This window comes from Narcine bancroftii, chromosome 3, assembly GCF_036971445.1.
Source record: "Narcine bancroftii isolate sNarBan1 chromosome 3, sNarBan1.hap1, whole genome shotgun sequence".
Taxonomy (NCBI): Eukaryota; Metazoa; Chordata; class Chondrichthyes; order Torpediniformes; family Narcinidae; genus Narcine; species Narcine bancroftii.
This window is the reverse complement of record NC_091471.1, coordinates 304,883,920-304,906,374: the sequence shown is the minus strand read 5'-3', so window position 1 is coordinate 304,906,374 and position 22,455 is coordinate 304,883,920. Positions and strand designations below refer to the sequence as shown.

The 22,455-nt window shown below is 42.8% G+C and overlaps 1 protein-coding gene across 18 annotated transcripts in view; it reads right to left on the bottom strand.

Moving 5' to 3' along the window:
- Positions 1–22,455, bottom strand: part of LOC138759021 (receptor-type tyrosine-protein phosphatase S-like) — a 449,917-nt gene that overhangs the window by 301,615 nt on the left and 125,847 nt on the right. The gene's annotated exons all lie outside the window — the stretch shown is intronic.

The following is a 22,455-nucleotide window of genomic DNA, read 5'->3' as shown; positions in this document are numbered from 1 at the left end:
AAACCACATTGATTGTACCTCTCTGTTAATTTATCTAACGCTACCCTCGGTTTCCTTCCTTTCCACAAAAATTTCCTTATTATTCTCTTTAGTTCATTAAAGAATTTTTCTGTTAAAGGAATTGGTAATGTTTGAAATAAGTATTGTATCCTTGGGAACACATTCATTTTAATGCAGTTTACCCTCCCTATCAACGTTAGCGATAATTCTTTCCAAAGCTCTAAGTCTTCCTGCAATTTTTTTATTAGTGGCTGATAATTTAGTTTGTGCAAGTGGCTTAAGTTATTATCTAACCTGATCCCTAGGTATCGGATTGCTTGTGCTTCCCATTTAAATGGTGATTTTTTAAAAAAATTCTGCATAGTCTGCGTTACTCATTGGCATCACTTCACTTTTAATTGCATTGATCTTGTACCCCAATATTTCTCCATATTCCTTCAATTTCTTATGTAATTCTTTTACTGATACCTCTGGTTCTGTTAGGTATAATATGATGTCATCTGCAAATAAGATGATTTTATACTCCTCCTTTATTTTTATCCCTTTTATTTTATTTTCTATTCTTATCAATTTTGCCAATGGTTCTATTGCTAAGGCGAACAATGAGGGGGGGGGTGGATAGTGGACATAGTTGACCTACTTAATTTAAAGTGACTTGATACATATCCATTTGCTGCTACCTTCGCCAACGGTCCATTATGCAATGCTTTAATCCAATGTATATATATATGTCTGGTTGGTTGAACTTCCGTAATACTTTAAATAAGTAGTTCCACTCTACTCTGTCAAAGGGTTTTTCTGTGTCTAGACAACAGTCACTGTTGGTTTCTTATTTCCTTGAACTGCGTGGATTAGATTAATAAGTTTACAGACATTATCCACTGTTTGTCTTTTCTTAATAAATCCAGTTTGATCTTGATTTACATTTTTAGTACACAATCGGCCAATCTGTTTGCTAATAATTTCGCTATTATAGTCTGAATTAAGTAGAGATATTGGTCTATATGATGCTGGTGTTAATGGATCCTTCCGTGTTTTTGGTATTACTGTAATTATTGCTGACTTACGTGAATCTGACAAGTTTTGTGTTTCTTCTATCTGGTTCATTACTTCCAGGAGAGGAGGAATTAATAACTCTTTAAATGTTTTATAAAATGATATTGGAAATCCATCCTCTCCTGGTGTGTTATTGCTCGGCAGCTTTTTTAATATATCCTGTACTTCCTCTATTTCAAATGGTTTTATCCATTTGTTTTGTTCCTCTTCTTGCAATTTCAGAAGTTCAATTTTAGCTAAAAATTTCTCTATTTTATCATCTTTCCCCTTGTTCTCAGTTTGATACAATTGTTCATAAAATTCCTTAAAATTTTCATTAATCTCTGTTGGGTTATATGCAATTTTTTTGTCCTTTTTCCTTGATGCCAGTATCGTTCTTTTAGCTTGTTCTATTTTAAGTTGCCAGGCTAATATTTTATGTGTTTTTTCTCCCAGTTCGTAATACTTCTGCTTTGCTTTCATTATGTTCTTCTCCACCTTGTACGTTTGTAATATTTCATATTTAATTTTTTTGTCTGCCAATTCTCTCCTTTTCATTACATCATCTTTTTTTTACTAATTCCTTTTCTGTACTTACTATCTCCAGGTGCATTTGTTGAAGGAATCTTTTGGCCTTCTCATTAATAGGAACCCAGTCCCAATTACTAATTTTTTGTTGATTTATTTTCCGCAGTTTCTTTGTTGATGATGACATCAGCGTTTGGCTCACTCGAATGAGCTTAATTAACTTGCACAGCTCGGAATAACACAAACCCGAGGTTAATGAGGACCTCATCAGATGTTAATCCAGCTCCCTTGCATCGACAACCCCTCTGAGACATACGGTTACCCTGATGAGGTCATTGCTCCTTGCTATTAATCAAAGAACATTCCAGGCGGTGAAAAATAAACAGAAAGGATGTGAAAGTCACTGTCGGTGCTTTGTTGCTCTTATAGAACATAATAAGTAGTAGGATAGAGAATGGGGCAGAGAGAAAATAGCTCGCAATTAAAAGGAAATGCAAACTATGGGTGGCCTTCCATCAAAGCTGAGAAAAATCCCATACATTTGTGTGGTTCCTCTCACATATGAATTCACACCAATAAAGTCAGCAAAGAAACAACATTGAGTGATATTAAGGCAATCGACCAAGACATAACACACAAGCCTACAATAATAAAGTCTTGGATGAAGGCTTCGAGGAACACAGTGGGAGCATAAAATCTGCTTACTCAGGGAATACAATCTGCTGAAGAGCTGGATGGAACAGCACAATGGTCAGTATGAGGGCCCATTTTGGTAGGTCTCTGGGCTCAATTAAAGCTTTGTCAATAAATATATTTTCTCAACACATCTTTAGAACATGGAACATTACAGCAAGGTAAAGGGTCTTCGGCCCACAATAGTTGCTGACCTGTATAAACCTAAAAGTTTCCTTCCACTTTCTGCTGTAAATTGCCCCTGTTGTACAGATGAATGGTAGGATCTGGAGGGAGTTGATGGAAATGTGGGGATAATAAAGCAGGATTTTCTTTGCATAACTCGATGCTTTATGGTTGGAATAGATATGGTAGCCAAATCTCTTCATGTCTCGAATACTCTGAGGATGAAATAGCCCAGCAACATGGTTTGCAATACATAGAAGTGCTGGAGAAGCTCAACAGGTGATGGAGCATCTATGGGAAGAAAAGGGTAACCAACGCTTCAGGCCTGAGCCCTTTGCCAAGGTATGAGCAAAAAGGAGACGGGCTCCTAAATAAAAATGTGGGACGAGGGGGGAAGGAGAGGAAAGGAGCAAGGAAAGGGGCGGGGGGAGGAGTACAGGCTAACAGGTAAGTCATAGGTTAATGTGGGTGGGAGGACAGAAGAGAAAAAGCTGGGGTGATGGGGCGGAGGTAGCTCTCTGAATGGAGTGGGAACAGATTGGGGAACTGGAGGAAAGGAGACAGAGTGATAAGGAAAGAGAGAGTGAAGGGGAGGGATGTAACAGAAACTGGAGAGGTTGATGCTGAAGAGCACAAGATGGAATAGTCGGTGTTGTTCCTTCAATTTGTGGGTAGCCTCAGTTTGGCAGTGCATGAGGCCATGGATGACATGCCAGTGTGGGAATGGTGTATGGATTAAAAAGGTTGGCCACTGGGAGGTCTGTGTTATTGTAGCAGACAGACTGACAGTGCTCAATGAAAGTCCCTTCCCTGAAGAAGTTCTCCTCTGTCCAAAAACCCCTTTCCGCAACGTTTTCTTAACTTTTTAGCGGCTGACATTGAAATTAAAATAACATTCAGAAGAATGTTATTCCACCTGGTCTTCCCAATTAATATTAACCCCTCTCAACAATCTTTTATCATGTGGTGTTAACTGAGAAGTTTTGTGAAGGATTTTTAAAGTCTTTGTGATAAAATTTCCCATTTAAACTAGTGTGGTAAACACTGAAGACTGTGACATGTAAACAAAAATTGTAAATTCTAGTACTTCGAGTAAATACCTCAAGAAGATTCTCTTGTTTAAGGGATAAAGGACAACTCAGGAGGGGAAGGGGAGATTGGGGATAAATAAGATAGAAATAGGAGAATAAGGAAAATGTTGGATGTTGTAGGAATGTTGTCTTATAAAGAGTTGAAAATAAGAAAACAGAAATGGAAAAGGAGGAAAGGTAATGATGGAAAAACGGAAAGAGAAGATAAACAAAATATAAAAGGGCTACGTTGAACTATATGACTTTAAATATTAATGGAATACATAACCAAATTAAAAGGAAGAAACTACTAAATTTAAATGAATAAATGCATTCCATTAGAAAAAAATAACATATAGGTTAAGAAATAATATTGAAATATTCGAACAAGTATAGGAGCCTTACATTAAATACAATAGCGAAAACCTACCGGGGACAAACATTATCTAAGTTGATGGAAGGAGAAGGAAAGAAAAGAATGGACTCAGTAGAATTTCTGGTGTATTTTTGTTGAATGACAACATTGTCTGACTGGCTTAATGCAACCTAGATTGTATACCTAAAATGGATGAGAGGGGGGGGTAGGGGGGTGGCTTGGGAGGAGGGAGGGGGGGGAGAAAAAGTCACTGTATATGTGTGAAAAAGAAATAGTGTATATCATGGCTAATGTGATTTATGGTATGAAAAATAAAAAATTAAAAAAAAAAGATTCTCTTGTTTGAGAGATTTTTAAAAAAATTGTTTAAAACCTATATTCAACAGAATCGTTTGGCGATCGGGATAAATACAGAGTGAAATTCCTGAAAGTTATATGAGTAGATCAAGCAATCTGAGTTTTGAGGTTTGGTGTTGAACCTGGCAAGGCTCCTTCAGCTGGCTTTGAAGTATTAACAGGACAGATGGCTGGCCCCGGTTGCTGCAATCCCTATTCTTCGCTCCGGCCTGTTACCTCGCTCACAATTTCAGATTAAGTTCATTGTATGTCATATTCAGAGACTCCATCTGGACAAGGGCACATTGCACACAGATGACAAAGGGCAGGGATGTCACCCTTTCTTAGGCATCCTCTGCAAGATATTTCTTTTCACTCTTCTTCTGGACTAGAAGCATCCACAAAAGCTTTTAAGAGACCAACACAACTCCACACTGCAATCCTTGTTGCCAATATTGGGAGGATCCCTCTGATGCTGCCCTAAACTTTTCCTCTTTCACTCTTAACTCATGTCCTCTGGTTTGTATCTCACATCCTCAGTGGAAAAAGCCAACCTACATTTACTCTGTCTCTCCCCCTCATAATTTTAAAAATCTCTATCAAATCTCCCCCCATTCTTCTCCATTCCAGGAAATAAAGTCCTAACCCGTTTAAGCTTTCCCTGTATCTCAGTTCCTGAAGTCCAGGCAACGTCCTAGCAAATCTTCTCTGCACTCTTTCTATCTTATTGATATCCTTCCTGTAGTTAGGTAACCAAAACAGAATACAATACTCCAAATTTGGCCTCACCAATGTCTTATACAACTTTACCATAACCACCCAAATTCTAAGCTCAACACTTTGATTTATGAAGGCCAATATACCAAAAGCTCTCTTTACAACCATACCTATCTGTGACGCCACTTACAGAGAATTATTTATCTGTATTCCCAGATCCCTCTGTTCTACCGCACTCCTCAGTGTCCTACCATTTACCACGTATGTCCTTGTATGCATCAAATTCTATCTGCCATTTTTCAGCCAGTCCAGATCCCTCTGCAAGCTTTGAAAACTGTGTGCTGTATGTATTATATATTAATGTATGTCTGTGTGCAGAGAAATGCTACTTCATCTGGTTGTATATGTATAGTCAGATGATAATAAACTTGAACTTGAATCAGAGTATAAGTATTGAGTCTTTGAGCTTCACCCACCCAACTTTAGCAGCCCTTGGATGCAAGTGCTGAACTGTCAATTATACTGTTAGTATAATGGTTAGCAGAATGCTGTTACCATGCCAGTGACTGCAGTTCGAAACCGGCACTATCTGTAAGGAGCTTGTACGTTCTCCCCATGTCTGCGTGAGTTTCCTCCAGCTGCTCCAGTTTCCTCCCACCGTTCGAAACATACCGGGGTTTGTTGGTCGATTGGTGCAATTGGGTGGCATGGGCTTGAAAGAGCCTGTTACTGTGCTGTATATCTACATTAAAGCTGCAAGCAAGTCCCTGGTTCCTGCAAGGTTTGGCTCAAGCAGAGAAGGAAGGATAGGTTGATGATGGGCATAATGGCCCACACTGCTTCCCCTGACCCTCCAGCTTTCTGCTGTAGCCTCGGCATGCCGACCCTCCATTCGTGCTACTGATGTAACTGTGTGCCTTTCCAGCTGCTCACTGAGAGTAGGTGGGGATTATCCTTACTGACATCTGCCAATCAGTCAGAATCAACCTCATTGGGCAGCATTGCTGGTCGGTGCCAAGCAGATGGCTGGGCAAGTGGAGCTTGCCAGTGCCCACTGGATAGATGGTTGCAAACCAATGCCTGCCTGCAAACCAGTGGCTGCCTGCAAAACCAGTGGAGGGAGGAACCTCCGGTGACTTTGGTGACCTCAGTCCCCTGTTGCCCTGCAGCGTTGCCCTGCCAGGATTGGATGCCAATGGGCCAATGTCCAAATATTAACTGAGTGGTCATTTCAGTGTGCCCGGCTTTTATAGAGGTGTTCCCTCCAGCAATAGCCCAATGCAATGCACTTACAGCAGAAATAGGAGCAATAGGGCACCTCAATCCTGCTCCGCCATCTCAAGTCTACACTCCTTTCCTCTGCTAGATTTCGTGTCCTCAATCCTCCCGACATTCCAAACATTCATCTACCAGCGTTGTCTCCGCTCCATCCTCAACATCCATTGGAGCGCTTTCATCCCTAACGTCGAAGTACTCGAGATGGCAGAGGTCGACAGCATCGAGTCCACGCTGCTGAAGATCCAGCTGCGCTGGGTGGGTCACGTCTCCAGAATGGAGGACCATCGCCTTCCCAAGATCGTGTTATATGGCGAACTCTCCACTGGCCACCGTGACAGAGGTGCACCAAAGAAAAGGTACAAGGACTGCCTAAAGAAATCTCTTGGTGCCTGCCACATTGACCACCTCCAGTGGGATGATATCGCCTCAAACCGTGCATCTTGGCGCGTCACAGTTTGGCGGGCAGCAACTCCTTTGAAGAAGACCGCAGAGCCCACTGACAAAAGGCAAAGGAGGAAAAACCCAACACCCAACCCCAACCAACCAATTTTCCCCTGCAGCCGCTGCAACCGTGTCTGCCTGTCCCGCATCGGACTTGTCAGCCACAAACGAGCCTGCAGCTGACGTGGACTTTTACCCCCTCCATAAATCTTCGTCCGCGAAGCCAAGCCAAAGAAATTGTTTTAAGGAGCTATCCTCCACATCTCTCTGGGGGAGAGAAATCTAGAGATTCACAATTCAAGTTTATTGTCATCTGATTGTACAAGTACAACTCAATGAAATGGCGTTCTCCGGTACCGTTGTTGCGCCTCCCTGATAAATGAGGAGATGTTCAGCATCCACTATTGTCTGCAGGAAGGTTGAGGGGAGCTCTAAACATTTGCAGATTAACCTCAGAGCAAGTGATGGCACCTTGATGCTTGCTCTCTCTAAAATGACCACAATCCTGATGCAGGGGACGCGAACCATTGATCATGTCTTTCCTCTATAGGTGATTCGCAACCCATTGTTCCCCCCAGCCATTTGATTTCTACTTGAGATACCAACGTCTGCAGTCTCTTGGGTCTCTCAAACAAAAAAACTCTCTGACCTAGAAAATTTACATCAGCGGAAATAATTCAAAGCTTTTTTTTGTAAAATCTGCCCACTGTGATATTTGAAACATTAATAGATAAGTCCAAAGTGTGGCCTGCACCAACTTTAGAAACATTACTTAGCTTGACTCAACAAAGACCTCTTGCATTGCCTGGAGTAATCCTTTGGCAATAACAAGCAATTATTAAAATGACAAAGATGGCCAATCCCACCCCGAGGATTGGTTTGTGTCTTCAAAGCATTTTCTTCCCCTCTTTTCCCAACAATGGGTTTCCCATGCAGTTGCTATGGAGATGTCATCTATTTCCCAGATACTAGATTCAGTAGAGAATTGGCTGAACTGACATCTGCAGCCTTGTGTGCCACTGGTCAGTGTTTCAGGGTTTGAAATGAACTTCCATGCACACTCTCTCTGGTCTGGTCCAGTTGCCTTTCGAACTTTGCAGATGTTGAAATTCTCTCAAAGGGATCAAAGCTTAACTCCTCTCCCAAAACATCAATGCCTCCACAGGAATGCGTCAAGGCAAGCGCAAATCCCAAGTCTGGATGTTTATTTTCCTTGAAGTTATTTTCCTTTCATTGTATTTCCAAGACACCGACTCTGGTTGGGATACCAGCCATCTGGTATCTGTACAAGAACATCACTGATTTTTATGTCTAATCTCAAACATTGAGTGTCAGCAAGCTATTTAACCCATGGCACCCAGGTTCAATCAATCATCACCTAATATCAATGCACACTCACTTTCCAGAGGGGAGAGGGAGATTAAAAGAATGACTGGTTTCACCCTTTCCAACCCACTAAAGCTAAGCGAGTGAGATGTCAAATAATGAATGAAGTGGATTGCCGTACACATAATTACAATGTCCAGATGCTATGAAAGTCTTACTTGCTGCAGCTTCCCAAGTGCATGAAACATATTTTCAGCAATTTAAGTATAATTAACAAATAAGAAGAAAAACATGTATAAGGAAGAAGGAAAATAAATAATATACACTGCTGTCTGGTAGTGTGAAAAGTGTGCTGGGCCAGTTGTGCAGACAGATCTTTGATGGTCCTCGAGTAGTGTTAGGGTTTGGGAAGTACAGACAGGGCCCCAGGTTACATAACGATCCTATTCCTAAGAATGTCCATCAGCAGGTTTCTCTGTGAGTCAGGAATGTCCTTCTGCAGTAACCTATATTGTTTCACTCTACGTATTTTGCTATAATTCTTTAATTTCATGAAATATTCACCCTAACGCTATCTGTAATTAAACTAATGGAATAAATACAGGATTCAGTCATTAATAAATACCACAAACAGTTTATTTTGATTATTATTACTTATCTTGATAAGTACTTTAAAAATGTATGGGAGAATTTGCACAAAGTTGGATTTCTGAGAGTTGGGTCATGCGTAACGCCGGAGCCTGGGTATCTGTGAACATATTGGAGCAGAAATTCCTCTACTACTGTGAGTATTAAACATGTGATGCGGAGACATTTGTGGGTTGAAGTCAGTGGAAGAGAATTCTGCAAGATGAGTTTAATCCCATGTGTTATGCTTTGTTTGTTCGTCCCTCACTGAAGCTAAGTCATCTCACCTCCTTATTGCTATGCCATCTAATGATCCAGCAAGGGCTGTATTAATATGCTCCCCTAGTTTACCTTATGCCCTCCTGAAATTGTCCCTCCTCTTTTAAAATTCTTCCTAAAGCCACACCTTCATACCAGGTTTCCAGTCACTTGCATCACCTGCCGGTTTTTTTTTAACCCCTTCTCTGCGACTGGACATTTGCGAGTTTTTATTTTTGAGGCTCCTCATGGATACAGCCACCGTTGTAACAGCGTCTGACACTGCGTCGATCCCAAACTCAACTGACGTTCCCTCATCAATCCAAAAACCCTCTCACTGGAGTGCTCCAGTTTTAAGTAGCAGTTCTATCTGAGGCAATCTGTTGCACAGCTCAGATGTGCAGAATGAGGGTCTCACACTAAAGCTGAAGCCAAAAAAATGTATTTCTTGAGTTAAATTTAGTATAATTATCACAGGCCTATGGCTCCCTGGGACACAGGAAAACTTTGGTTTAATGTTTCCTTAAAATCTAAATAATGCAGTAAAGGATGTTTCAAACACACGCAGTGTCAAAACCCTCTCTGGTGCTCACAGCTTCCCAGCGATATCCTTTGAAGAAAGACTTCCCGAGATGTTCGCATTCACTCTGTCCAAATATTTGCTCTGTCTACCAGCCAAACCATGGCTGTTCTTATGCCATTGTGAGAAACATTACAACAACTCATCAACTTTCCCAGCACCTCCCAGACCTCTAACCTGAGGGGAAAGGGCTGTTAACATAGAGCAACTTTAAGTCAAACAGTCTCCTTGCTGGGAAGTGGATTCCTCTTCCTTCATTAATCCTTGGTAGAAGTACTTGCTCCAGAATCCACGGCACCATGAGTAAACCCTTTGCCACAGGGACTGTTATACTTCAGGAAGAGAGCTCTGCTACACTTTCCCAAAGACTCAGGGATGGACAGAACCTGCTGGCGATGCATATATCCAAAAATAGATCCTGTATCACTATTGCTCAGGTGCATACAGTATGCCCCAGTTTGCTGGCCCATCACAATAGAGAATTCACCCCCCCCCCCCCTCCATTCTTGGTTTCCTCTCCCAATTATATCATAACCCAACATGAGATGGGTATTATACAGAGCCGTTGTCATACCCACACTCCTGTTCGGCTCCGAATCATGGGTCCTCTACCGGCACCACCTACGGCTCCTAGAACGCTTCCACCAGCGTTGTCTCCGCTCCATCCTCAACATCCATTGGAGGGCTTTCATCCCTAACGTCGAAGTACTCGAGATGGCAGAGGTCGACAGCATCGAGTCCACGCTGCTGAAGATCCAGCTGCGCTGGATGGGTCACGTCTCCAGAATGGAGGACCATCGCCTTCCCAAGATCGTGTTATATGGCGAGCTCTCCACTGGCCACCGTGACAGAGGTGCACCAAAGAAAAGGTACAAGGACTGCCTAAAGAAATCTCTTGGTGCCTGCCACATTGACCACCGCCAGTGGGCTGATAACGCCTCAAACCGTGCATCTTGGCGCCTCACAGTTTGGCGGGCAGCAACCTCCTTTGAAGAAGACCGCAGAGCCCACCTCACTGACAAAAGGCAAAGGAGGAAAAACCCAACACCCAACCCCAACCAACCAATTTTCCCCTGCAACCGCTGCAACCGTGTCTGCCTGTCCCACATCGGACTTGTCAGCCACAAACGAGCCTGCAGCTGACGTGGACTTTTTACCCCCTCCATAAATCTTCATCCGCGAAGCCAAGCCAAAGAAGAAAATAGAGACAGAAGCACACTTGACAACATCAATATACAATGCAAATTCCCACACATAAAATATCCTACCCTCACTCTCGATGCTAAAGAGAAAGATAATGCCTTTCACCTTAATGTGTCACAAATTAGTTTATGACGGATGTTTGGACAGGGAGCAGGCAGGTGGGACTAGTGGAGTTCACTTCAATCGGTGCCGGACTAGAGGGGCTGAGATGGCGGTTTTTGTACTGTAATTGTAAAATGTTTTTTGGAGGTGTGGTCAGTGATGTCATGGGGGAACATGCGTAATACAATAAGCTGATGTGGGTGATGCTGTTGAGGAAAATATAATGGTCAGGACACCAGAGAAACCTCACCTTAGTTGAAATTCCTTGGATTCTTTCACACCAAATGAGCGAGCAGATAGGGGCCTGAGTGTAAAGATGGCATCACATGCAATGCAGCACTCTCTCAGTCCTGCACTGGAGTGGGGCTTCAACCTTTAACATTCCTACATCTCCGTGAAAAAATTCTCACCCAATTTCTCCTCATTTTCCTCCCTGGTCCATGTTCATTGAGGCCTTGACACGAGTTGAAAGCCGTGCAATTGACCAGGAACTGAGAATAACTTGGCCCCTTCTGGTGCAAGAGATTTCACCAAATGGCCAATTTTAATTCATTCGACAACATTCAGGTCGAAGAACCTGCCTGTACAAGTTTGATCAGATAACTCTTTAATAATTCCTCAGAAGAAAACACACTTTTTGAGGAATTTTGCTGATGTGAGATAAGACAGATATCACCCTGCCTTGCTCTATAATTAGGTGCTAAAAGAGAAAAGACAAAATTGGACCTCTTGCCCATCATGTGACAATTGATGGTTCTGAAGGACTTGCAGTGCTACAGATCCCTGTGGCATCTTACAGTCGATTGGAAGTGGGTCAGAAGGCCAAACATACCTCTTAAAAGAGAGGAGGAAACTTTTAGACTTTTGAGCTATGCCTGTTCTAAGAGTAATCCTTCAATACTGCCCCACCTCACTTATTTCCTGGTAATCTATTCTCTCTTTTGTGACAAAAGCATTCATTTACACTAATCATACATTAATCCCATTCTATCCTCACATTACCATCAACTCCCTCCAGTTTGTACCACACTCCTATACACTAGGAGAAATTTAGAGTGGCTCATTAACCTACCAACACTCAAGTCTTCAGGAAGTGAGAGCAAACTCTGGGGGGAGCTCATGAGGTTACAAGAAGGTGCAAACTCCACAAAGGTAACACCAGGTATCAGGATTGAACCTGCATCCCTGGGGTTGTGAGGTAGCATTCCACTAACTGCGTCTAATAATGCCCGTCAATTCCTCTCTGGTTCTGCTGCCACTCACCCAGTTTACAGTAGTCAATTAACATTCCAACCTGTACATCTTTGAGATGTGGCAGGACACCCATGGGGTCACTGGGAGAGCATGCAAACTCCTTGTAGAAACGGTATCGCTTCCAGAGGTCAAGATCAAATCTGGGTTACTGAATTGTAATGGACCAGCACTATTCACTGTGCCACAGTTCCACCCTCTGCCAGACTGAGAGAATATATTCACCACAGCCAAATATTATGAAATGCAAGATTTAACATAGATGCAAAACTAGTTAACAGAACTGGGAAGTTATTCCCATTCATAAAGTTTGAACTGAATGAGATTCCTTTCCCTGGAAAATAAATTTAGTATTTTAAAGTTTGTTTTGTTGATGTTAAAAGTTCTAAGAGATAGGATTCGCAGAAAGAAACAACAAATCGTTCCAGTGTTCCACTCAAAGAAAATTTCACAGAATTTAAAAAAAACACAAATGTTGGAAATCAGAAATTGAAACAGAAAATTCTAGAAAATCTCAGCAATCCAGGAAGCACCCACAGAAAGAGTAAAACCGAACACTTCATCTCTCAAGGTTGCTGTGCAGGTTGATAGGATAATTCAAAAGGCTCATGGGATGCTGGGCTTCACTGGTCAGGGGAATGAGTTCAAGAGTCGAGAGGTCATTGGCAACTCTATTCTCTCTGGTGAGACCACATTTGAATATTGTGTTCAGCTCTGGTCAGCTTATTATAGGAATCTATGGAGAGGATTTACCAGGATGTTGCCTGGACTGGAAAAATAAGTCATATGAGGCAAGATTAGTAGAGCTAGGACTTTTCTCTATGGAGCGAAGAAGGACAAGAGATGACTTAATAGAGGTCTACAAGATTCTGAGAGGCATAGATATGGTAGGTAGCTCGCAGCTTTTTTCCCAGGGCATGAGTAACAAACACCAAAGGACACCTATAGAAAGTTTAGGGGTGACATCAGAGGTAAGTTTTTAATACAGAGCATTGAGTGTGCCTGGAATACCTTGTCAGGGGTAGTAGAGAAGGGGCATTTAAAGGACTAATTTACAAGCACATGGATGAAAGAAAAAGAGGGTAATGATAATAGGGAGGGTTTTGGGTTTTTTTGGTAGGAATAATATAGTTTGGCCAAACATTTTGGCAGTTTCCGCAAAGCAGGACGTCAAGCGCTGAAGAGCTGGCTCTGAATGGGCAACTAAAGCGGCATCGTCTGCAAAGAGTAGTTCACGGACAAGTTTCTCTTGTGTCTTGGTATGAGCTTGCAGGCGCCTCAGATTGAAGAGACTGCCATCCGTGCGGTACCGGATGTAAACAGCGTCTTCATTGTTGGGGTCTTTCATGGCTTGGTTCAGCATCATGCTGAAGAAGATTGAAAAGAGGGTTGGTGCCAGAACACAGCCTTGCTTCACGCCATTATTAATGGAGAAGGGTTCAGAGAGCTCATTGCTGTATCTGACCCGACCTTGTTGGTTTTCGTGCAGTTGGATAATCATGTTGAGGAACTTTGGGGGACATCCGATGCGCTCTAGTATTTGCCAAAGCCCTTTCCTGCTCACGGTGTCGATGGCTTTGGTGAGGTCAACAAAGGTGATGTAGAGTCCTTTGTTTTGTTCTCTGCATTTTTCTTGGAGCTGTCTGAGGGAAAAGACCATGTCAGCCTGAAGAAAACTGAGGTCCTCCATCAGCCAGCTCCCCACCATGATTACCAGCCCCCCCACATCTCCATCGGGCACACAAAACTCAAAACGGTCAACCAGTTTACCTATCTTGGCTGCACCATTTCATCAGATGCAAGGATCGACAATGAGATAGACAACAGACTCGCCAAGGCAAATAGCGCCTTTGGAAGACTACACAAAAGAGTCTGGAAAAACAACCAACTGAAAAACCTCACAAAGATAAGCGTATACAGAGCCGTTGTCATACCCACACTCCTGTTCGGCTCCGAATCATGGGTCCTCTACCGGCACCACCTACGGCTCCTAGAACGCTTCCACCAGCGTTGTCTCCGCTCCATCCTCAACATCCATTGGAGCGCTTACATCCCTAACGTCGAAGTACTCGAGATGGCAGAGGTCGACAGCATCGAGTCCACGCTGCTGAAGATCCAGCTGCGCTGGATGGGTCACGTCTCCAGAATGGAGGACCATCGCCTTCCCAAGATCGTGTTATATGGCGAGCTCTCCACTGGCCACCGTGACAGAGGTGCACCAAAGAAAAGGTACAAGGACTGCCTAAAGAAATCTCTTGGTGCCTGCCACATTGACCACCGCCAGTGGGCTGATAACGCCTCAAACCGTGCATCTTGGCGCCTCACAGTTTGGCGGGCAGCAACCTCCTTTGAAGAAGACCACAGAGCCTACCTCACTGACAAAAGGCAGAGGAGGAAAAACCCAACACCCAACCCCAACCCACCAATTTTCCCCTGCAACCGCTGCAATCGTGTCTGCCTGTCCCGCATCGGACTTGTCAGCCACAAACGAGCCTGCAGCTGACGTGGACTTTTTACCCCCTCCATAAATCTTCGTCCGCGAAGCCAAGCCAAAGAAGAATATAGTTTGGCACAACATTGATGGTTGAAGGGCCTGTACTGTGCTGTTGTGTTCCATGTTTAGGTTCCAAAGGTTCTAAGACCTGAAGTGCTGGTGTAGAGCTCGTCGAAAGAACCAAAGACTTGTTGATCCAAACCAAGGCTTTTATTAGCAAAAGACAGGAGCTCTTCACAGGTGGCCGACCATTCCCTGGTTAGGGACACAACCCTTCAAGGCCCAGACAGTAGGCGTGGCTAAGCTCTCAGCCAATCGCTGTAAGCACAGTCATTACATACATACTCTAGATACTGTAACTATATACATTGGTGATAGGTCTGTACTATCACAGCTGGCTACTTCCCTTTCCACAAATGTTGCTCAGCCAGCTGAGATTTTGTTACAGACATTTTCTGTTTTTGATACTTTCTCTCAAAATGATTTGTAGGATCATCCACGGATAACGTATGCCCCAAGACAACTCAGGTAGAGAATCTCATAATGCTCAAAATTGCTGTCGACTTGTAATTTATTCCTTACTGCCCTCCTAATGTCACAATGAATTCTTACGTTTGCAAAGTGCGACAAATCAGTTTCCGCCCATTTTTAGCAAAGTTTGCAACAAATCTGCTGGTTATCTGTAGTCACAGAAAGGCGGTGGCTGATGACGGTGGCAGGTGATGTACTTAATGCCAGTGTGTGTGAGCTTTTACAATCTAAAGAAAGGAAATATAAACTAAAAGAGGATGCAGGAACTGAGAGGGAGACATCAAGATGGCCATTGAGGACGTATAGAGCAGCATGCTCAACCTTTGTTTTTGGCTGTGGCCCCCTTAAGACTCTGCTCAAAGTTTATGGGCCCTGTGAAACAGTAAACTTCCGTAAATCTCTCCTACCGACTACAAGAAAAAACATTAAAGCATTATGTTATATGAGGTGAAAAGAAAAGCCTTTTTCTTAATAGGCTGTGGCTCTCAGGGTGGGATGGGGGCATAGGCTTCCCATTGAGAATGGCTGGTATAGAGTTCTTTACTTGCGGCTCATTTTTATTACTCAGTATTTAAAAGTTACAGTGGGAACACTCTGTTCAATTCTCTACATCATAGTTTAATAAAGGTATCAAAATCTTGGAAGGCAGAGGAGATTTATTAAAAGGAGCTTTGGATGCTAAGAATCAAGGCTAATTTCCTTAAAACAGAGAAGGTTAAATGGAGGCCGAGCAAATGTAATCAAAATTATTAGTATTTAATAAAGATATTCCAAAGGGAAGAGAGTTGGTAACTAGATGACTGACAGTAATAAGAGAAGGAGTTACAAGAATGTATACTTTGTGTTGTTCTGTCCTGGAGTATTCTGCTTGAAGAGCTGGTGGATACAAGTTCAAGGACTTCTTCAATAGATAATTCAATGTTTGGTTGAAAGGAGAGCATTGCAGGTTATGGGGAGGGAGGGCTTCTCGGGATTGGGCAACTCATTCACTGCGCCTGTCATGATGCGTCAAATCACTCCCTCGATATTCTGAGAATCAGGATTTATTGTCATGAACAAGTCATGAAATTCGGTGTTTTGTGGCAGCGTCATAGAGGAAACAATCATATTATAACCACCTTACAACATTACTATAAATAAAACAATTTAAAATACTAGTACTCGGTTCATTGATTATTCAGGAATCTGAGGGCAGCAGGGAAGAGCTGTCCTTGTGCCACTGAGAGCTTGCCTTCAGGATCCTGTACCTTTTCCCCGACAGCAGCAGAGTGGAGGGATTGGCCTGGGTGGTGGGGGGGCGGGGGGGTCTCAGAGGGTAGAAGCTGCTTTTTCAAGAAACCGCCTCATGTAGATGCCCTCGATGGAGTGAAGTCTGGTGTCTGTGATATCGCAGGCCAAGTTAACAACCCTCTGGAGAGTCCTGAGAGTTGGCACCTCCATATCAGGCTTACCTCCCTTCTGCTTCCTATAAACTTTTCATCTTTGGTTAGAAGAAGTCAATTGTGAAAACCTGTCATCAGTGTTATCGAAGTTAACTGCAAGTTCCCCCAAAGGACAAGAGAAATGGTCATCATTTTGCATCAAATGGAAAATGTGGGCCTTCAAAGAGTCATCTGACTTAACTACAAACATGCAATTGGTTGCCTTTCTATTGGGCGAATAATTCTACTCCTGATGCCAAGACCACGAGCTTTGATGATATGTTGATGCTCCTGGCTTGATTTTGGTCAGATATCTTACCAGGAACTACCATTAAAGATTCCACAGAAATGCCTGGAAGGGTGAGCCACTGATAGGAATGACACAGAGCTGTAGCTCAAAAGAATAGAGGGAGAGAACGGGTCATATTTCCTTTGATATAGAAGTAACAGCACAAAGTTGAACAGCTGCAACATCTGCTGCAAATGTGGTCTCTCAGGTTAGTGGTCACTGCCAATAACTTCAATATTTGGCAGCTGTGAAGAAAAAGATGTTCTTGGGAATGTTTTGAAACCAATTTGAGAATCTGCCCAAAGAGGATGAAGCCACTGGTGGACTCATCAATGGGCAAGAAACCCTGTATCTCTTGGCTGACCACAAGGCCAAAATAATTCAAAGTACAGTCTGTTCTTACTACAGTACAATGAAAGGTCTGTGAAAAGGATTGCTTCATAAACTAAATATATCTGCATTCTTCATGCTCCATCTTGTCACAAGGAACCATTAGTATGTGAAGTCAAAATAGTCAATGTCGTCAGTCTCATAGTTCTGTGAGGAACTTTGCTCTGAAGCTTCATGTGATGTAGCATCAACATGACCATGTCATAAGCCGATCTCCAACCCACAGATCCTTCAAGTGTGTTCCCCTGACACCAACTATGCATTTAGCTGACAACCTTACATAGTCTATTTATACTCAAATGCTGCACTAATTCAATTGGTGTTTTACTAAGTTCAACCAAACTGCTTATTGATCCAAACCCAATTCGCCACCATTCCCAGTCTCGCAAATCCCAAACCAATTGCCCCACCTTTAGAATACAACACTATCCTGTTCCACTTCTCCGCCACAAACTCACATGAAATATCTAGTCCATCTTCAAGGCAAACAGTTCTCATGTCCTCATCTTTTTTTAAAATTTAGACATACGGCAAGGTAACAGGCCTTTCTGGCCCAGGAGCCCACGCCCTTCAAACACATCAATCCCCATATGTTTTGAAGGGTGGGACGAAACCCTGAGTGCCAGAGTAAACCCACGTAGACATGAGGAGAATGTACAAATTCCTTACAGATAGCACTCGAGTCACTGGTGCTGTAACATCGTTACGCTAACTACCTCGTGTTGCCCAATATATATCTTCACTACTGTTGATGAGATATTCCTGAAAGCATATCTTGCTTCTAATATTTTTGGCATCTCTTTACATTATACAAACGGACTTTACAGTTCTACAAATTATTGAAACTGTCTCTTTATTCATTATGGTTTCTCAGACCTTTAATGTTGTGATTATTCAGTTTCTATTGGAGTTACTGTCTTGATCCACTGGCATCTGAAGATTCAAAATGGTTCACGTTACTCTGAACAGTCTTCACAATGGAACTTCTTGCCACCAAAAGGGATGCATCTCTTCAAGGCCAAAAAGGCGAATGCCTCACTGTTTGGTGTTTTATGATTGCTGTGTGCAATATTTACAAAATGCGCTGGTCATGCTCCGCAGCACCTCTCAAACTCGGACATCTGCCATCTAAAAGGACAAGGACACCAGGAACTTGTAACTACCTACATACTACCACCCCACAGTGAGAATGAAGCACATCACCCACAATTATTGAACTCTCTTCATCATTGGGCATTGACCACAGAGATTCAAGAAGGCAACCCTTCACCAACAATGCAAAGGGAGACTAGGGAGGAGCATTAAATGTTGACCCTATTCTCCAGAAAGATAGAAAAAAAACTTAAGATGCTTTTTATATACAATGAATAAAGCATTGGATTCATTTGGCTCAATTAGTGCAACCTATTCCTGTCCAACAATGAAAAGAAAATAACCACTTCGAAGGTTCTACATGCTTAAACAGAATGTGAGTTGTGCATTTCCATTCGGAGTCCTGAACAGGTCCACTCTGCCTGTGGAATCTGCGCACTCTGCAGGCTTTGTCCTGTGAAATATATTGTTCCTAAAAGTTAGGACTTCATTTTCTCGCTCACGTTCCTCAGGGCATGCTCTGTACAACAGGTTATCAAGAGCTTTTGTTTAACAAGTTGCGTAACCAGCTAATTGTTAACTAGCCCCCACAGTAAACAATATCCATTTGGGACATTAGCTACCCTTCCACTAGTTGTCCTTATTTTAAAGATCAGTTTGAAAAACTCAACATTCTTTCAAAATTTAACATTAAAATAAATTCTTTGCCTAAAATATGACAAGTATGCTCAGTATTATATACTTTGTCTATGGTTGTTGCTCTCCAGGTCAATGTTATAACAGATACCTGTGGTAGACATTTGTTGGCAGGGTTTGGGGGAAACGGGAAGCAAAACTATTGATTTTGGCTTAATCCAAATATGAGGAACTATACACCCAAGACCCTAGAAGGCAAGTTGTGCAGGATTGACCAAGCCCAATTGAATTTGAAGCTTCAATACCAGCTGTTGAGGGAGCTCCATTCTATTGGTCGAGACTGAACCTAAGACCAGATATCAGTGCACTAGTCTGTTGTGTCATTCAAGAATTGAGAAGAGAATAAAGAAAGCTGCAATGCTAGTGTGTTTAAAATGGTTCATGGTTATACATCAAATCTAAATACCACTTTCCCATCGGAATAAGCACATTCAATTATCGCCTGAGGTCAACAGACCTCAGTACAACCACAGCATCATTTACGCAACTCCTTAACCATATAATGTCTTGGGAAAACCATAAGACTGAGAAATAAAGATTGTGGCCATTTAGGAATAGTGGGAAATGCTGCTCCATCTCTCAGAAGTAACCAAGCAAAACTCAAAGGGATATTTAAAAAAAAACAGCTGGAACCTCGTTCTGTGGCGCAGTCCTCCACTGAAGCAAGGATGTGGGCTGCTAACCCTGTCACAGGCCCGAAAGTGTGTGCAGCAAGCTCCCTCTGGATCCTGGGACGCAGTTATCGACACAGTGGTCTACACTCTGCATTTTACTGCCTCGGCATCAGCAAATGTAAAATGTCCGAGTGAGAAGGGGGAATGGCTGCATCGGACGTGGCTTATTTGGGGACCACTCCTCTGTCCCAAACCTTTAATCTCATCCTGGCTCTGAAGTTCACTCTGCTGAAACATTTATCCGTGCAGTCAACAGAATTAATTTTGGTGATGATGGGACTTACAGACATGAGGTGTCTGGGCAATTAGCTATGCAGAATTAAAAAGTCCCAGGCCCATGCATATGTTTTTGCTGAACTGCTCAATCTCATCTGAGGCATCAATACACTTGGCTGCAGTGACTTTAAGTGACAACCTCGACGGTTACCAGTTATACTCACAATCTTGCAATTATATGCATTCACGTGTACAGCTGAGAGTCCATGCAAATGCATAGTCTTTCACTACCTCTGTATGCAAATATTTATTTGTGCATCCATACGTAACTGTGCAGGTATGTAAGAATGTATACCTGAGCATGTTTTAAGAATATAAGTATATTTGTATATTCGTGTTTATATGTGCACCCATGAATTAGGGTATTTATCCAAATATCGCATATTCCTGTGTGTGCACACATGCCCATGCAGGCCAGTACATCTGAAAGAGATACAGAAGGATTAAAGCCAGCACCACCAGGCTGAGGAACAGCTTCTTCCCACAGGCAGTGAGAACGCTTGCATTAACCATTGGAGACTCTCTTATGCACAAAATTATAATTATTTATTTATTTGTGTATATGAATACGTGTCCTGCATATGTATTGTTTGTCTATATATGTGTTATGTCTGGCAGTGTGTCTGCTTGTTTTTGCACCAAGAACCGGAGAGCGCTGTTTTGTCAGGTTGTACTTGTACAATCAGGTGACAATAAACTTGACCTGACCTGTGTGCCTGTGTCTGCAGACTTGACAAAGATCAGCCAAACACTCCACGAGCAAGATTCTCAGACTATAGCGTTTAAATCAGCCAGTTATTCCCTCGGGTGAGAATCCCAAAATGTGGAGGGTTATTGGTGGGAATACTGTATGTTGTTACATGGCATGCAGCTACTTTCTTTGTTGGGGCCATAAGGGGCATCTCACTAAAGCACAGCATTCCCTCAGGAGCTGAGCAGCCCCAATCCCACACAGCAGATACTGAGCAGATGCTAACCACGCCACAACCAACACAGAGAGGAATGCAATTTATAAAGTAATTCCTGGGCATTATACATCTGAAGTGTTTCATCTGTTCTGTCAAAATCAGTTAGATAGATCGGTGTTGAAGCATTTCTGATTCAATAGCAAAGGCTTTAGTTGAGGTTGAATTCTCCTGAGTTTTCTTTTTTATCCTGTGCATATATATTTAAGCTGTCCAGTAATGGGTGCAAATGGACCCCTTCAACAGTCATCAGGTATGGAGGGGGAGTTGGGGTGGGGTGGGAGGGGAGCTGAACAGTACATAAGTTGACACCTGACTTTGCACAGCTTTAACTACTGATGGGGTTCCAAGCAAAGAAGGCTCGCAGCACATCTGACTGGAGAATTTAAATAAAAACCTGCAGATGTTAGAAATCTGAGATAAAAACAGAAAGCGCTGGAAACAGTCAGCAGGCCAGGAAACATATGTGGAAAGAGAAACGGTGAACGTTTCAGATCCACAAGCCTGCATCAGAACCCTTTCAGCCTTGATCAAGAAGTTATGGTTGGCTGCATCCCTGGGGAATTCTCAACAGTTTACACTTCAAAATAATATATAAATAAGAATGAAAATAGATTTTCTTTTAATCATTGGGAATTCCATAGTTAGGAGGACAGATCAGAGGTTCTGTGGAAGAGTACAAGTACCTCAGATGGTATGTTGCCTTGCTAGTGCCAGGGTCTGAGATATCAGAGTTGTACAAAATGTTGGTTGGGCTGGACTTCAAAGTGTGAGGTACAGTTCTGGTGACCACACTACAAGGAAAAATGCAGTAGCATTAGAGGGAGTGAAGAAGTGGCTCACCAGAATGTTGCCAGGGATGGAGGACAGTGGTTAGATGGAGAAATTGGATAGTGAGGATTTATTGTCATTAGGGCTTTACAAACTGCTGTGTAAAATGGGGTTAACTGGACAATTTGCCCGGTTATCACCTCAGTTATATGGCACCTAGAAAGGGTCTGACCTGGTCAACCTTGTCGGAATCCAACTGGGTCCCTGACCTATCTCAAAAGTAGTCAGGGAACCCAATTTTGACTTACCTAGGTCACAGCCACAAGCGATTTGAACAGGAGAATAGCTGACCTGTTTATTCCGGTGATGTCAGCGCTTGCATGCGTGCATCACTGGGCAGCTAGCATCCGAACATCCGGAGATACTTCCAGTAAGTATGTGATGCATCATTGTGGGCGTGGGATCCCCCTTAAATCACCGGGTTGGTGATTTAATGGGTTGATCTCCCTGTGATTTGAAAGGTGCTTCCAGCACCTTTGCCCCAGTAATTAAACCTGGGTCCCAGGAGGGCTACCCAGGTGCTGCAGTTTGAAAGAGGCTATTGAAATACAGGAGGCTGGAGTGAGTGGGGAAGAAGCTGGCCTCACAGTTTTATTAAATTATGAGGGTCATGGCTGGGATAGATACCCCCTGGGCAGAAGAATATCAAATTGGGAGGGGGCAGATTTAAGGTGGAGTTGGGGGGGCAGCAGGAGAAAGTTTAAGGAGATTTGTCCTACAGAATGATCTGACAGAGGTGGTGGAGGCAGATGCAGCGACAACGTTTAAAAGGCGTTTGGACAGGTTACTTGAAAGGGATGACATGGAGGG